At 46.9% G+C, this 17,939-nt stretch overlaps 2 long non-coding RNA genes across 9 annotated transcripts in view; one reads left to right on the top strand and one right to left on the bottom strand.

The window, feature by feature from the left end:
* Positions 1–17,939, bottom strand: part of LOC125319392 — a 116,554-nt gene that overhangs the window by 95,979 nt on the left and 2,636 nt on the right. For all 7 annotated transcript variants that reach the window (XR_007200706.1, XR_007200710.1, XR_007200711.1 and 4 more), the window contains exons 2-3: positions 16,201–17,210; positions 6,463–7,270 (exon numbers count right to left, since the gene is read on the bottom strand). This is a non-coding gene — a long non-coding RNA (uncharacterized LOC125319392). The remainder of the gene's footprint in view (positions 1–6,462; positions 7,271–16,200; positions 17,211–17,939) is intronic.
* LOC125319393 lies at positions 987–10,972 on the top strand. Of its 2 annotated transcripts, none has more exons than XR_007200712.1 (4): positions 987–1,166; positions 4,122–4,452; positions 4,528–7,284; positions 7,571–10,972. It is a non-coding gene; the product is annotated as an uncharacterized LOC125319393 (long non-coding RNA). The 2 variants fall into 2 exon arrangements; XR_007200713.1 differs by having other exon boundaries at positions 987–1,677.

Below are 17,939 nucleotides of genomic sequence, written 5' to 3'. Positions count from 1 at the left end.
CTTAGTCCGGTTGAACGTTGACTGTTCTGGGTTTCTATTTATTTATTCAACAGCAATATTTGCACATACATTGTTTACCATCAGTACCATGTTCTCTCTGCAGCGGGTAGATATCCATTCTGTGCCATGCGGCAGCTTCTTATTTTGGAATAAATATGCCATTTAAGTTCCTCCAGTCTCATCTTCAGCTGTAAAAATGTTAGATTCAATAAGCATTCCTGACTCATCTCGATTATTACTGTCTCTCGCAGCAGTCTTTCATTTTCACGTGCTGTACGATGATCTTGAAGGAGTTTTTACTTTCGGTTATCTAGCTTTATGAAGACCAAAACACTCATACAGCTAGATAACCAAAGATAACAACTCGCTTCCCTCAAAGCTTTTTTAAATTTTTTTTTTTTTTTTTTTTTTTTTAGTCCTTGCTACAATCCAGATTCTTTCTGGCAAACATGTTGTTTACTCCAAGAGCACTAGTGCTGCTTTAAAATGTCATCCTTTTATGTAAGTATGTCTGTATGTATGTGCAGCTAATAACTTCCAAAAGCGATTTCTTGCCTTCAAAGTTTATTCTGAACTTTTTGTTTCAGCCAGTAATTTCCGGGAGGGATAGCCAACAATTCGTCTGTTTAATACCAGAAAATAAAAACCAGCTAATATGTTGAGTCAAGTTGCGTTAGGAGAGAGGAGCATCCATCCTTTTACAGGCCCCTATTTGCATTGTAAATCGCTTCGTTTTCACGAAAGACTCCTTAGCTTCTATGAAGATGTAAAGCCTTCTCCAGCGCAGTATAGGAGGAAGAAGAAAGGGGGGAAAAATCCATTTCAGTAGGAAGGTAACAACATGACTCGAGGATGCGGCTCCTGATCCCTTAGATTATGCACGACATAGACCTCTTTGCGAAATGGTGGCAGCTTGATTGCAAATATCTTGCCTGCGTGTGTATTTCGGGGGGGGGGGGGGGGAGGGGGGGGGAGCAAGAGGGGGGTGAGGGTGTAGATTCTCGCTTTCTCGGAGCTCCTAGAGCTTGGGGAGAAGAAGACGGCGGTCTTGCCGGCTGCTGCTGCCCCCGGTCTGAAAGGAGAAAAGGGTCATCGCTGGAGGGTTTCAGTGCCAAAATGCGGGCCAGCCCGGCAAGGTCAGAGGTCTTGGACCGCGGGAGACCAAGGTAATGATGATGACATGAGAAACCTCAAGTACACACGGCTATTGATATGCATGAGCCACCAGCGGCCGGCGCCGGGACCGAGTCCGGTCTCGCCTCCAGCAGCGCCACCTCCGCCGCCCTGACGAGGGGGATCCACTCGCCGCCGTTACCTTCCTCCTCCTCTGCAGCACAGACCGCTCTAACATCCAGAGGCCGGAGGGAGGACGCTCTCCCGGGGGCCGGGAAGCAGCCTGTCTGATCCCAGGGAGCGCTGCTCGCGCTCCTCTTCGGGCAGCCCCCGCTGGCGCGGAGAGATGCCGCGGCGGGGAGCGGGGGCCTTGCGCTTGGAGGCCGGGAGGGGGGGCTGCGCAGTGAGTCGATGTGTAATTACACTGACAATTTGCTCTGTCGTTGTGCATCTATGAGGTTTTTTTTGGTTGGTTAGTTGCTTTGGGGGTAGAAGGGGTGTGGATTTTCATTTCCTCTTAACTTCACATTCTGTGTCGTGGTTCGCACCTATCGTGATTCGCAGGTATTTACAGCGGGACTGTCGTGCGAGGCGTTTTCCTCTGCCTGTCTGTGCGAGAAGCTGCGAGCAGCAGGCTCAGCGTATTCTGTAGCATCTATACCCTCTCGCCGCCCTTCTCCCCACCCCCCACTCCCTCCCAGCCTGTGTGTATCTGTGTCTGTATTAGAATGCAACACAGGTGAACATTGCAGCAGTATTTATCTACGACCATGCATCATCTGACGAAACGCCTTAGTATAAAACGCTGATTTATCGATTATTTTTATTAACCTCGTACTAAGAAAAACTGCATGCTGGTGTTACTCATGGAACCAATGGAGGCAAGTCTTTCTAAATTGTTAGGATGTGTTATGTACAGTATTAGGATTTCAGTCTCTCAGCTCCTCCTCCCCCCACCCCTGCCCGCTAAAAGAACATTATACTTTGAATTATTTAACAATATGATTTGTACAGAATTTTCTTAAGTCTAAAGAGCAAACATTAAAGGTCTCTCGAGTACGTGTGATAAAATGAACCTTCTCACTGCGATCTACCATTAATTTGGTAGAATTAAATTAATAAATTAATAAATGCACTTCAACAGCTCTTGTGTGCTGTGTTCAGGTATGAGATACACACCAAAAAATTAAGCACAGGCAGACTATGGACCTGCTCAGAACTCCTAAAGAAATACCAAGTTAAAATTCATGCTGCTACTCCTCTTCTAAGGTGCAAAATAAAACACGATAAATGTGCAAAATAAAACACGATAATAAAATGTCCACGTACAATCACAGTTCACAGGCCACACTGCATTTAAATACATTTGTTAGTCAATTAACCTGCGCTTACATGCATTGCTATTTTTAGGTGGATTTTTTTTTAATGCAAGGGGTTACACTGAAGTTGTTGATGCTCTGTGTCGGCTACAGAGCTTGCTTGTATGATAAGTCTTATATCCCCTTGCGTGTACACAGGGGAGCCATACATACATGTGTCAGTCTAGGTGCATGTGTCTATGTGTTTGTGCTAAAAATATATATGCAGGTGTATGTGGTTACACTGTAAAATAACAACTGTATCAACAAGCCCATTTTTATTGCAATTATGAAAGCGTGAAAATGGGGGAAACAATCCCATTTGTCAGACACGGCCCAAAATTAATACTGCCACCAAGAAGTAGCACATAGACATTGCTAATCTGCTAATTGCTAAATCTGAATCCAGCAGGGATATTTCTAATTTATTTGCGTTTTCAGATTCTAAGACTTTGAAGCTGAGCACTTCTGGTTTAAACAGGTATTATATATCCTGGCATAGACTGCTTTTTTACCACCAGTGCTTTTTACCTAATTGATCCAATTGTGCCAGCATTCTTGGCACAAAATGGTTAGAATTTTTATAATGCTCATTATGACTTACTGAGTTTCTTCATTACCTCTTGGGCTGTTCAGGCACAATGGGGGGCAACTGAGTAAGATATCTCATGCAACAGAGGCACATGATCACTGTGATACTATATAAATTTCTAATGGCTTTGTGTGAGTTTTTCTGAATTGGCAGATAGGCGAAAGTTTTTTTTTTATGGCAATAGCTAGGGGCAGTATTGTTGGTGATCAAGCATGTGTTGCACAGACAGGCTTGTCAGCTTATGCATTGAATTCTTTCAGTCAGAGGCATGAAATTACAAGTGATCATGTATGTGTGTGTGTGCATCTATGCTCATACGGGTACATATGTAGATATAAAAGAGCATATGTACATATGTGTATATATAATACATATTAACACAGATGCATATGTACATGGTAAGTGCATGCATGTCACCAGCTGTCACACTACCAGATTTAGAGTTAAATGCAAAGTACCTTATTGCAAATTGGCATTTTTTCAAAGACACAAGGCATATCTCTAAAACACCAAGCTGTCTTCTCACAGCCACCTCACGTATGAATTAACTTGGGAAGTAACTGCAATACACCTGACATATTTTGTTGATTAATCGTTGGAGCTTAAACACATCAAAAGAGGCAATGCAATGGTTATGACCTAGCTGTTCATTAGCCTTATTACCAATTACATTTTCTAGCTCTCAGACATCTAGAGCTTTAAAATCATCATAAGTTGTTTAAGTATTTGCCTATTCTGAATACAAAAATATATGCAGCAGTTGTAAAGCACTTTTCTAAAAGTGCAGTGTTGCCTAGCACGTGGAAAGTTTAAGCAATGCACAGTTCTGAAAATTCTGCCCAAAACATCACCTGAATTGTCAAAAGCAGCTGTTAACACTGCTTGCTCTCTTCCAGTTTACATAATTGTATAAAACTTACTTATTCCAAAGTCACTGTAGAAAAACCTGCCTATTGGAAGTTATGGAATACAAACACTGACTTTTTACTCCTAGATCCCTAATAAATTCCTGCTAATGGCCTGTAGATCGTCATGCTTATTTTCTAGTCTTTTTATAGGGCTCCAGATGGCTGTGACGTAAAGAAGAAATATCCTGCATAGATTCTTAAGAGCAAGCCGCCTCCACTGACTTTAAAGAGGAATGCTTATGATTCTCTAATCATTGCAATCAGACCTCCATCCTATCTCCAGCATCCCCACCTTCTTTGGGAAGACACACAGGAACACCACTTAAAGCTGCCGTGATGTATATAAGAGGGGCGTAGTGTTACATAAATTCCTTTTCGTACTAAATTTTGACAAAATTAATGTAGAGGTAAACAGTACAGCATGCCAGTACAGTCCAAGCCATTTTCCCCGGCAGAGCAGCATCCCTTTTCTCCTATCCAGGTAAGTCACTCGACTGTCTCGCCTTCCAATGAAGGTTCCTCATCATTCCTTTGTGACCACAATTTCATTTTACAGGCAACTGAAGGTTATACTTCTCTTACATTGAACATCGAGTATGCAAAGGGATATCTACTACAAATCCGAATTCATAAATAAGAAAGTGTATCAAGGATTCAAAGTCACAGAAAAAAATAAAACCCACAAAGAGTCAGTGATTACACATGGAAACCGTGTGCCGTTAAAGGACATGTATTCTGTAGGTAATATATATAATACCTTCTGACTTTTATTAAATAAACAAACAAGCAAAAATTACCGTTTCTTGTTGCAATTGTCACTACCTGTGGTCTGTCTGCGTTGTTTAAACCTGAAAAATAGGCCCCCAAAAAGCAAAGGATCATAATTTAAACACTTCCAATGTTTGATTCTTGTTCCGGAAAGATATGTGAATGGATAAACCTATGTGTTTAGAGGGCGCTGAGTATATTGACTTTGGGGATTATTAGACAAATCATTAAAATGCTTGACCCTAGATTAAAGGAGGGGAAAAAGCTAGCCACATTTCCTGCAGATGATTTAGGATGACACAAAATAGATATGAGTGATATCCTCCTGTATCTGCAGGGTTAAAGACGGCTATCAATGTTTACAGGAAATAATATGAATAATATATTTTTTTAAACTGCATCATTATTTCTGGATAATTACACTTAAAAATAAAAGGCTAAAAATATTATTTGGGGCTGCTGAACGGAAGGGGCAAAAACTATAGAGGCAGATCTGGGATTTGTATAATATAAGATACCTGTTACGTAACGAAGGTTGGAGGCTCCACCTAGCCTTCAGTTCAAAACATGCAAAACATATTAAACCAGCCTTTCCCCGCCAGATTTCCCATATGTTCCTGACCAATGATGTCCTGAAACTGGAATTACCGGGAAGGCATAGTCTCTATTTACAGCTCTGCGAGTTTATCAAGGGCCGCGAGGGTAAATAAATACAACGTAAGTTGCTGGTTTTTCATTGCATTATATTGATCACAACAGCCTCAGCTAAAAAAAAAAAAAAAAAATTTCCCCAGGCAGCAACAGTGTTCTTAGATGCTACGATGAGGCAGTTTCACCCGTTCAACGGACACGAGTGGACCGCGGTTGTCGAAGGATGCCATTGCTTTGATGGAAAGGATAGAGGGATGCAGGGGGTGCACCCCCGGGCCAGGGTGAGCGGGTCGGGCCGCACTTCACTGGCCCTCCCCCAACTCCATTGAAACTGTCCTGTCCCCGACACTCCCTTGCCAGGTGCGTTCCTGTGCTGAGCAGAGCCATTTTGACAGGGATGCATTTTGGAGAACCCGAGAAGTGATGGTTGCTTGCTCCGAGTGACCCACTACCTGGGAGGCAGCGGATGGACTAACTGCTGCGAACAATCCCTTGAACCCTGACCAGCTGCAATTTATTCCTACGACTTCTCTTCTTCCCCCTCCCCCCCTTGGTTTTTTTTTTTTTTTTTTCACTTCCCCCTTTCCTCTCCCCAATCCCCTGCACTTTGTGGGGATTTTTTGTTTGTTTTTGTGGTTTGTTAACTGCTATACTTCAATCCCGTGAGTGTTTGTTCCTGTGCCTGCACACCTTCCGAGGGTACCCAGGCACTGCAAACCAAATTCACAGCTCAGCATCCGCTGGCAGTCTGATAGATAATGAACATTTCCCGCAACTAAATACAGCCCCACGACCAACAGGTTTAGCATCAGACACATAAAATCGGCTCACCGGCGTAAGCCGCTGTGTCCACTAATAAACCCTGCCTTGTTAATCAAATGTCCCTCGCCGGGAGCTAGAGGAAGCCGACAGAGCTATGCCGAGCGACTCGCTCCGACTACCCGGGAAGAGCCGGCCTCATCGCGGGCTCACAGGCAGGTGGGAAACGTCCATCTGCTCGGGGTTCAGCTTCCCCAAATTTTGCAGGGAATTCAGGATACCCACATACATACACAAACACTGAGGTACTTACATTTCTTTGCCTTAATCGGGAAAGATTTTGCCCCACATGTAGGGGGTGAATTGAACCTCTGGCGGCAACAAAGATTCCCACGGCCAAGCCCCCTCGGAGCAGAAAAAGCTCTTTCAGGTCTCCAGAAATTCACGTCTTTCCCCTCGCCATTCCTATTTAACAGTGCCACGTAGCTCCACGGTGTTGTTCTTGCTCCAACGGCTCAAATATAGTTAAAATCTTCCATCCGTGAAAAATGGGAGAGAAACCAAGAAAGTTGCTTGGCTTTGCCATTATTTTTTTCTTTTTCCACACTGTTTCCTACGCCCCGGAGTAGAAAGTGAACTGTTGTATGTGAGGCTCTGCAAGTTTTTTGGAGGGGTTGGCCAAGGTCTAGTCCAGCCCTCTCTGTTAAGAAGGACGTGCTCTGAAATTTCAACAAATTTCCCCAACGCTTTTGTTGCTGATGAACTGAAGCCCCTATTGTTCATCCATTGCCACGGTCTTTTTCAGTTCCTACTATACGTTATGCATTGCCAGAGATAATGAATTTGCACCAAAACTTTTCATAGTCCCGTTCTGACAGACGGAACAAATTAGAAATGTCTTGTGTAAAGAAGAGCAGTGGCTACTTTTTCCGGGAGAAGAAGGGAAGCCCGCATTTCTTTGGAAACTTTAAAAAAAAAAAAAAAAGAAAAAAAAAAAAAAAAAAAAAGGTCGGAGTTTCCTTAGGTGTTTTCCTCCACTTAACTTCTGAAGAAGAGTTTCATCTGAGTCTTGATTTTGGGAAGCACTGGTATTTCGGTGCAATTTTTGTCCAACCAAGCAGCTGGCCAACAGCAGGTAAAAAAAGAGAGAAAGAAAGAAAGGGAAGGAAGGAGGGAAGGGGAAGGAAGGGAAGGGAAGGGAAGGGAAGGGAAGGGAAGGGAAGGAAGGGAAGGAAGGGAAGGGGAAGGGGAAGGGGAAGGGAAGGGAAGGGGAAGGGGAAGGGAAAGGGGAAAGGGGAAGGGGAAGGGAAAGGGAAGGGAAAGGGAAAGGGAAGGGAAGGGGAAGGGGAAGGGGAAGGGAAGGGGAGGATTAGGAAAAATCATGGTGTTAACAAAAACACTCTTCCCATTCCCGCTGTCAGGTGAACTTGTAGCGTGACCTCTCGTCACTGGAAGGAGGATGCCCCAAAGCGCTGCCGGTTCCTTCTGTCCCCTCTCATCCATCTGTCGGCGTTTAAAACCAGCATGAAAACACACGTGAAAGCCCCGGCTAGGTTTTAGGGTGCGGGGGCTGGCGGGAAGGAGTTTGGGTTAGCGCCGGAACGGGAGGTGTGCAGGGAGGGGTGGAGGGAGAGATGGAGGAGGGATAGAGGGAGGTGTGCAGGGCGAGGAGGCGGCATGATGGCGCGCCCCTGCTCTAGCCCGTCTGGGGGGCGTGTGGGGTGTGCCCGCGGGGGGCCGATGTCGTGTCGGCCCCCCACTCCGAGTCGGCTACACACGGCTTCTCGCGTGGGCAGTTTTCAAGGAGGGGAGGAGGCTGCGAGGGGTTTGGGGCGGGCGAGAGGAGGGGCCACTCGCAGAAATTAATAAATATATACGTACACATATATACACCCTACAGATGCCTCCACACAGACACACGTAGTGTCTGTGTATGCATGTGTAGGTATCCATCCATATATATATAGACGGATGGGGGACACACGCCTGTTATCATATACGTATATGCATGTATATGACAACAGGCGTGTGTCCCCACGGAGCTTGGCTCCAGGGAGAGGGAAGGCGCTCCACTGTTCCCAGGCGCAGATTTCCGCGGGGAGAGCCCCGCAGCAGCCCCGAGCAGACGGGCATCCCCTACCGGTACAGCCGCCAGAGACCTGGAGGACAAAGAGACCTCTGTGAGGATCCAAGCGCCAGCCCTCAGGGAATCGAGGGAATTTAGCAAGAGTCCCTGGCTGCACGTACCAAAAAAAAAAAAAAAAAAAAAAAATTATGAGTCGACACCGCCCCCCCGGTCAGAAACACACTCACGTTTCCGGTTCTTGGAGAGGGCATCTCATTTTAGTTGAGATGCTTGAAGGGAGAAGCAGTGCGTGACTATGCGGCGTGCAGCCCAAGGAACGGCTGTTCACAGAGGTACTCTGGAACAGCTCATAGAAGGCTGATAAAAGCATATATAATGTCAGCAGAAAAGGAGAGAAACTCTGGTGCTAACAGAGAACACTCCTCGCTTCTAAGCCACCGGCTGTATCTCATCCTGCCGCCTCGCCGTCTAAAGTTCCCCGGGATGTGAAAGTTCTCCCAAACGTCACGACACACCGCAGTCTCCAAAAGGAGAGGGGGAAGGGAAAGAGGAGGACAAAACGCTCTAACCTACTGCCCGCTAGCACTGTATCTGTCGCTCACCGAATTCTCCCTCACACCGCGTCTCCTCCCGGTGGAGGAAGGGGGCATCACTGCAAAGCCGTGAGAGCGACTTGGACTTTCAGACCAGACCGGCGGCAGTTGCGACCCGAGATGAGGGCCACCCTACTCCTCCGGCCGCTCGCCTAGCCTCCCCTCACTTCCTCTGTCCGAGCCCCGTAACCGCGATGCGCTACGAAGCAGCGCCCGGATGGACGCTGCACCCTCAGTGGCTCAACGATCCTCTGTCATGCAATGTTTTGGGGAGGGAGGGGGAAATTTTCTTATTATGTTTTTAAATTGGTTGGAAGCTTCTATTTTCCACTCGTCTCCTGATGAAAAGAAGCAGAAAATAGCGTCCAAATAATAACAACAACAACAATAATATATATATATATAAGGAACAAAAAATGGGAAGAAAACAGATAGAAAAAGGCTGGACGGAGTCGGCGGTGCTGCGGTGAGATGCGCTTTCTTTTGGGGTCAAGCATTGGGCTGGGCAGCGCTGCTGCTACTGCCAGAGCTTATTTCATGGGATAGAGCGCGGGCGGAAGCCTGCGCGCCCGCAGGACAGAGCGGAGTACCCACGCGGCTGCGCCCTCGCCCCGCGTCCCCCCATCCCCGCTTCACGTTCAAGGTTTAGCGGAGAGGTCGCGTCTATTGACGTCAGCTGAAGGCATTCTGCACGTCCATCTACACTTACACACATTAAAGAAATTAGGGCATTAAAAAAAAGAAGAAGAAGAAGAAGAAGAAAAGAATATTCAAATCCCCCTCCCTGCTCGGAGAAGAGATCGAGGATTCGAAGCAATCATCCCTATTTTCGGAAGATCCTAATTAGCGGAAATTAGCGGGGCCTCCCCTTTTCTTCCAAATATCATCATCATCAACAAAACAAACATCCCCGAAATGACTGATCGGGGCCGGGCTGCGGCGCGTAGAAGAGCCCGTCTGGGCGCGGGCGGCTGCGGTGTGTGAGCCGGGATCCACCGTTGCGCCATTCTCCTCCTCTTGCTCCTGTTGGCTCCAGCGTGTGTTACTTTTAATACTGATGCATATGTAAAGGTATATTTGCATTGTTTTTAATTTACTGAAAGTTGAAGCCTATCACTTTTCCTTCGCTCCCTCCTTTCTATCTCTTTAAATATACTTGTCTTTTTTCACCCCCCTCTCCTATTCCCCCGGTTTTGGTGAGACTCTGCAGTGTACGTGTCTTTTTACCTAGTTGCCTCCATGCTTCTATTCTATATAAGATTACAGATTATGTACAGTGCTAGTTTTATAAATCAAGGTGCACAAGATGTTTATTGGACATTAAAAAGACAGGAGGATCTTATTATCCTGCTCGGTTATCACACTGCTAGCTGGAAACTGGAAGTTTGATTATCTAATTAACTTTAAATTAAGAAAACGAAATTTTAGAAATCACCAACACACCCCTCCCCTTCCGCCCCGTTTTAAGGTATAAGGCAATATAGATAAAGCGTGTAATGGGGACTGCTTAAATGGATTTAAAACATTTCATTGCTGTTTTACAGCCTATAAATGCACTTATATCTGCCTTTATTTCAGGAATGGTTTATTTCAAAATATTTTTCTTAAAATGTGCAAAGCCAGGTACGGAGAGCTTTCCCCGAGGGAGACATTTTGTAATTTCTGTCATAGGTACTCATTATTAAATGTATTACATATTGTTTTTAACAAGTACATATTTGAATCCATGTACCTAATTATTTATAGAAAAAGTGTTATTTTAGATTATTTTTTAAAATACTGCTTGTAGCCTTACACTTGCTTTATCTGAAAATCCATAGGCCTTGAATTATATGACAAACACTATTACTACATTTCAGTTTACCTTAATGGGTAATGATAAGAAAGAAGAGTAGTTTAAATATTAAAACCAGAAGATTACTCTGTTTTTTATAGTCCACGAGTGTTATGTTTCTAAATGAATAACGTTATTCCACCAAAAAAGCGCCCGTGCATAATATTTTTTTCTTTTACAAAAGCTCATGTGCATGCGTAGATAATTACACTATGAATGACTTACCTGAATGGACATATCGGGCAAGAGTTAGCCCTCCCCAAAGACTGTTACGCATGTATTTTTTAAATAAAGAGTGGAGTGTCTCTTACTCAGTGCCCGTTTCACCACAAGTATATTTTAATTCCTTGTCATTTCTTACGTTATTTCCAGCGCTACTTCTCGCTCCAGTTTTACAAGCCCTACACTGATATGTCATCCAGTAAAAAATAGTCAGGTGTCTACCCGTAAAACGTGTAAAAAATAATACTCTCCGAAAACGGAAATCGACACGGTCATCCCTCAGATTAGCTCTTACCTTACCACATATAGCAGCAATCCATCAAGAAAGTACCATTTCTACACATTTTTACCAATAGTGGGTGCCGGGGACTGCCGGCCCGCGGACGCAATCCACCCCCCGCCCACCTCCTTCTTTTAATGAGCGCACGTGCAGCTGTCGCTCCCTCGCGGATCTCCATTAGCGTGTGCAGGGAGGCAGGCAAAAGTGAGCGTGGGTCTGTCCGTCTTTCCGTCTCCGCAGCGCATTCCGCATCATCCCCCACACCCCACGGTGGCTTACCCCGCGCCTCGCTGCAGCCCCGACGGGACGGGCGTAGCCGCCGCCTCCGCCTCTGGAGCACCTCCCCGGCGGGATGCCGGGGGTCCGCCTTGCAGCATCCCTCCCCCACCTCTCCCCTCCTCGCCCCGCGTTACTGCACAGCGGCCCTGCTAATCACAACAGTCGCTTTTGTATAAGCCCCGGGGGTAGAGGGGTAGCAGCACACCACTCCCCCGCCCTGCCTGCGCGGCTGCCTGTGCCACGGGCAGCGTGGGGAGAGCTACTTTTCCCCCCACATCCCAGACACTTGACACTTGAACATGACGGGTGGAACAGGAACAATAAATACAGCCTCCGCCCTCCCTCAGCCCCCCGCGCGCCCATTACCTAATACCGGTCTAATATCGGATTTACCGCTAAAAACAGGCCTATGTTCCGCTGCGCATCTGCACGGATCATCCAAGGTGATCCAAATGTCACCAAAGTTGGCGATTTCTCGGATTCTCGTCCAAGGATAGATAAACAAATGAATTCATAACAGCATTAACGATGCCCAGATTTGGGGTGGTCGCTGCGGCCACGGGGATGAGACAGAGTGCTGGCTTATAAATAATAAATGTCTAAAATAAATCCATTTCTCCATCTTCTCATTCATTTTTCCCCATCATCGGTTTTTTTTTTCTCCCACCAATGCTTTTAATACCTATCCTCCTATAAACCCAGTACTCAGCATTTTACACTTAAATATTCTCCCTCATCTCTTCATCCCTGTCTTCTTATACTATATATAAATAATCCGAACTCCATATTGCCCTACATGTAAGAATTATTTTTTACAAAAGTGGAGGTGCAGGTACTGTGGGTATAGTGGAAGGTCTTTGTTTTCTCTTTTTCTTTTCTCTTTTTCTTTTCTCGTTCCTTTTCTCTTTCTCTTTACTTTTTGGTTTCTCCACAACACTTAAATATTGAAACGAAAAAATGTAGAATTTCAAACAGATAATATTTGGTGAAATACTGGAAGTTTGGCATGACAATCTGTTTTTTTTTTTCCGTAAGAGAAAAAACTGAATTTAGAATTTTCTCTCTGCATATGCGGGGAAAAAAAAAAAAAAATCGAATTCCTTACACAAAAGCTTCCAGTGCCTACCCACCCTCACTGTGTACCTCCGTTGGAAATAATAATAATAAAAATCCAATGCCCATTTTTTGTGGTTAAGAACATCTCTCATTATTAGAGGTACAAAGGCAGAAATCAAGAGGAGCAGCAGAAGTGGGTGTGGAAATTGCAATTCCTTCGTCCAGACTTGATATAATCACTAAATATTGGGGTTTTCAGAGGCTGAAGTACAGCAAATTCTTCTTTAGGGGTGTTTTGGCGAGAATGCAGAATGCCAACTTCAGTATCCCAGCCCGGGATGACCGGCCAGAGCAACTGAGTCTCCGTGCACGGCACGGTTTTGACTTTCAGCACAGGCTGAAAAGGAATGAACCAAATTTTCGCTATGTCATTTCTGCTCTTTTAATTTAGTGTCCGGTTTATACCTAAGCGTAAAATAACTCATTGGAAAGACAAGGTTTGAAATTCACGGTTATCTCGCTGTTTCCCATGAATACTGTCTCTTGCAGTGCAGAGAACTTGATTTTTTTTTTTTGGGGGGGGGGGGATTTTTTTTATTTGCCTTTTTCATGTCCTTGTTATGTTTTGCTTTGATTTTAAATTCAGTCTGCAGGTGCGAAGTTTATGTTTACCTCCCTCCCCACCCCGTTTGCAATGCCTGGGCAGGCCGGATCTCACTTCTCAGTGGGGAGAAAAGGCAGGAAGGAGGCGGGAGGACATCCAGTTCCTCCGTGCGGTCGGTCCCGCCCAGTGCCCGGGGCTGCCCGGCCCGGCTGCCCCGAACCCCGCGCCCCTCATCCGCCTCGGCAGCGGGGGAACAGCGCCACCTCCCGGTGCCCGCCCGCGGGCAGGACCCGCACCGTGTGCGGATCCCGCCGTCTCACGTCTCCTCCCAGTGCCTTCCTAATGATACCCTTGGCCATCGCATATGGGCTCTGCTCCACCAAAAAAAAAAAAAAAAAAAAAAACCAAACAAAAACCAAAACCAAACCAAACCTTAAAGTGGTACGAAAAAAAAATTAGAGAGATACCCAGCGGGAACAAGGATGCTCTGCAGGTAGAGCACCCCTCCGGTGACAGGCAGTGCTGCCTGTCAGAGTGCTCTCAGCTTTCCGCCCCGTCTCTACTCCTCGTCCCCAGAGAGGGTGGGGTGTGTAACTGTCGCCCCCTTCTCCTCCCCACACCTCGCTTCACAAGCTGTTTGTTGGGATCAAAATACGGTGTCGGTCTGCGGGTGCCTGTTTGAAGAGAAGTCGGGCTTACGAAACGCAGGGGGCGGGGGAGGAAAGCTGCAATATCTCAGGGAACGGCAATATTTTATTATTCCTCCCTGCAGAATGGCCGTCCGTTCTTTACTGAATTTGTACCGGTGCTGCGTGGAAAGACCTTTTTCTCGGAAGCTCTTGTTAGCTGATCACAGCAGGCTTTTGCCTTCCCTCGATTCTCCCTTCCTCTTTTTAATAAAAGTAATGAAAATGAAAGGTTTGATGTTAAAGAAATGCAATTTTTACGAGAGGGAATAGCGGTGAAGAGCTCTAAACGCAGTAGACTCTCAGGAAGAAGACGCACTCCCGAGAAGTTAGAGGTTGTGTTTGATTGGATTAACCGTCCCTTCTTTTTGAGTTTTCTTTTTTTTTTTGGTCTCTTTTCGATTTTGGTAGTTCATTAGCTGAACTTTCTCCAAGACAGTGTGCTTCTATAATTGACTTCCTACATCTCCTCTTAGGAATTTGTGGTTGTCTCGTATCTTAACAGGCTGTGGACAGATAGAAAAGTAACCCGCGTATCTCTCGTAGGACGTTTTTTCTGCACCTCCAGGAAATGATTTCTTCTTCGACAAAAAAAATATAAGAACATGATGTGGGGTGGTTTTTTTTTGTTTTCTTTTTGTTTTGTTTTTGTTTTTTGGTTTTGTTTTTTTCTTTTTTTCCCAGTGGGCTCGTATATAAAACATTTAAATTTAAAAGCAGCGTCGCTGCTAAATGCAGTTGCAAAATCACGCGCGACGTACCTTCCCCGCGAGTGTTTTAGCTGCCATACCGACAGGTACCAGCGATGCACACGGAGGAAAACACACAAAACTCGGCTACATCTCCCACGTAGTAAAACCAAAGTGTAAATTTCTCCGCCCGTCAATAGGATAACTATTTCGAGTTGTTTTTCTTAGCATTAAGGACCTTCTCAGCCAAAGGACCCAGTAGATTATCTGAGCGCCGCTTTCAACTGGAGCGGTGGAAAAATAAGGATTAAAAGCAACGACAGAACCGACGGGCTCCGGAGGTTCTCGGGAAGAAGGCGTGGTGGCGGCCTTTGTCTGTTGGTCCTTCTGGGAAGGATGTTGTCCTTCTGTTCTGGTACCACCCGAAACTGCGATGACTATTCTGACACTAAAACGACTGTTCTCGCTCATTTTTGCCCTGTACAACATATCGCCGTCTTCGTCCCACCCCCTTTCTGGCGGCACCGCTTCTCCCCACTGTGCCGCGCCGTGCAGAGGTATGGACGGACAGTGCTGATGGCGCCGGTTCCCACGCTGCCGGAGCACCCTCCCCCGGAGCCGGGACAGCAGCACCCTCATTAAGACCTCGCAGTTTGGATGCTTATATGCCTGTTGACAAAACCTTTCAGAGCTCTCCCAGCGCATTCCCCGAACTGAGCATCGGGAGGAGGGCTTGTCGGGCAACCCATCCCACCCTCGGGACATCGACCAGGGCAGACACGCAGAGCCCCTTGCCCTGACAGCCCGCTTCCACTCCTGTTTTCTTCTCCATCTTTTCAGTAGCAACAGGGGAATCTAGAAACTGAGCTAGGGTGGTGTCAGACCGCTGTTCAGCTCCCACGCTGCGGGACCGGGGAGGTCTGGCGGGGAAGCACGGTTTTAAAGAGTGATGGAAGGCTGTCACCTCACCTCCCTCCACTCTTACTGGACCTCAGATCCCCTCTTTCACATCCCCAAGAGGACGCTGGGCAGGAGAAGACAGACCTATACACAAACCTGTATATTGTCCCCTGGCGCAGGGTGTGCCCCATCCTTTTCCAGTACAGACTGTCACAGTCACAGTCACAACCCAAACAATTACAGGAACCACCAGTGCCCACCACCTGGTTCCCACACCACTGATTTAGATTTCATCCCGAGGGGCACTCGACGGCCTGCCCCCGCTCCCTAATCCTTCATGCCTGTGCGGAGCGGTGCGGTGCGATGCTCAGGGCGCAGACAGCGCGGTGCGGATATGCCACGGACCCCTGCACGTGTGTATGTTTAACGAGCCCATGGGTGAAGCCACATCAGCTGATCAGGTTTGAAATCCAATAGCTTCCCTTCACGTGAATAAGTTTTATCACCGACGGTAAGAAATTAGGGGGCAGGAGGATGTTTAAGAAAAAAGGGGTGCGGCGGTAAAATTTCTCCGCCCGGAAGAGACGCCTTGCTGGATCGTCCTCCTCTTTCCGTTTGGCCTGGACCCCAACTTTCTCCCTCGCCCGTTATTTCAGAAGGCAGAGACGGGAAGGTCAGAGAGGGGACAGGGAACGGCGGGGTTTTCCCGCCTCTCCCCCAATCCCGGACACACTTTTCCCACCTCGTGATGAAATAGCACGGGCAGACTGCTCCGACCTCCCCCCACATCCCTCTCTGGGGACTCCCCATTCCGGTACTCACGGCGCTGCCTCCTCAGCCGCCTGCCGAGCACCATTATTCGCAGGGACGCCGAGAGAGGCTTCTCCAGCCCACCCCCGCTCGGACGGGCGGGAAGAAGCGACGGGGGGGAAGGAGGGGCCCGTTGCTGTTGGAGAGAGGGCGGCGGCCACGGGTGCTGCCCCACACCGGACTGCGACGTGGCTCACTCCTCCCCTTCGCTCCGGTATTTCCCACCCACTTACCTCCACTGCTCCCGCCTCAAGACAGACAGCCGTCGGGAACGGGGACACGTCTTTCGAGGGGGCCTTCCTTCAGAAGCCCTGCCAGGCAAGGCGAGGACTCGGAGCTTAGCCTATGGGCCCCAGGGGTACTCGAGACTGGGGCCAAGAGAAGGAGAAGGGTGTCCGGGACTGCTCGCGTCCCACGCCGATAGTTAGGCGGCCGGGGCTCGAGTGCGCTGGTGGCTGGGGTGGGCATGGCCCTCCCCGCGCCACGCATCGCCCCCCGCGCCAGCCCTGGCTGTCGTAATTAACAGTACTGTTCCTACTGATGCTGATGGTAAATTTAAGAGGCCTCTGCAAACGGAGGCCGGCGGCGGGGCTGGAGGGGACAGAGGGCATGGGGAAGAGTCTTCTCGGGCAGGGTGAGCTCTGCTGGAGGGAAGCCCCCCAGGAGGATAGTGGACCCGGGAAGAATGCTGAGCGTCTTTGCTAAAGCGCCAGCGGTGCCCGGCACTCTCGGTTATCGGGAGCCAATGAGAGGCAGCTGCCCCTCTCCGCCACATCGGTGTCCGAATGTTTGGGGCCGGAGCATCTCGACTCGGACCCCCTCGAAACTTTCACTGCTGCAGATATACCGATGGCCCTTGTAATTCCTTGGCTGGACCTTTATCTGGCCATATTCTCCCAAAGCTTTACCGAAAATTGTTGGCATCTGTACCCGGCGGGTACGTCCCCACAGTTGTGACTCCGACATCCGTCACGACTTGCGCGCCATTTGCCAAGATGGCATAATTATAAGCCTTCTTCCCTCTGTAATACAAATGACGACAAAATATTATTTGCCATACAGCTATTTGGAGCAGAGTGCATCAACCAGACTGTGGTTTCTGTCGGGTTATGCAAGTTTTGTTAAACAGAGTGAAAGTAAGCTAACAGTGGTATTTGTCAACACATTTCTGGACGCTTATGTCTAATATATGCTATACCCCAAAAACCAAATAATGTAATGAGAAGTTGTGTTAATGCTACCGAATTAAACTAATAAGAATTAAAATATATTTAAAACCAGATTCTACTAATATGAAAATAAATGTAACATAAGCACAAAAAGATGCGTTTTAAGCATCTTATAAAATGTTCACAATTTGTCTTCAGTTTCTATCGATTATGGTTTTATATAAAGTTATTAGTATAACAGAAACAGCTAAGCCAGACCACGTTGTAATTACTATTATTTAAATTACCGAAATAAAGTCCTTCGAATAATGCTATTATTTCAATGAATGCAGAAATATGTTCCTTTTAATTTAGTTATTTCCAAAATAAAAACTAAAACGTATTAGGGCTGACTTCATTTCACAATGAGAAGAGTTGGTATTATCCTTGCTGTAATGTCTGTAATGTGCCACTACCTGATGAAGGAAGGTCCTGAATTTGTGGTTTGGTTTGGTGGTGGTTTGTTTTGTTTTGTTTTGTTTTTTGGTAGGGATTCATGAAAATTGCTTTCGACTTCAGAAATCAGCTAAGCTAGCTAAGCTC

The sequence above is a fragment of the Corvus hawaiiensis genome, chromosome Z (assembly GCF_020740725.1).
Source record: "Corvus hawaiiensis isolate bCorHaw1 chromosome Z, bCorHaw1.pri.cur, whole genome shotgun sequence".
Classification (NCBI taxonomy): Eukaryota; Metazoa; Chordata; class Aves; order Passeriformes; family Corvidae; genus Corvus; species Corvus hawaiiensis.
This window is presented reverse-complemented; position numbering and strand designations above follow the sequence as displayed.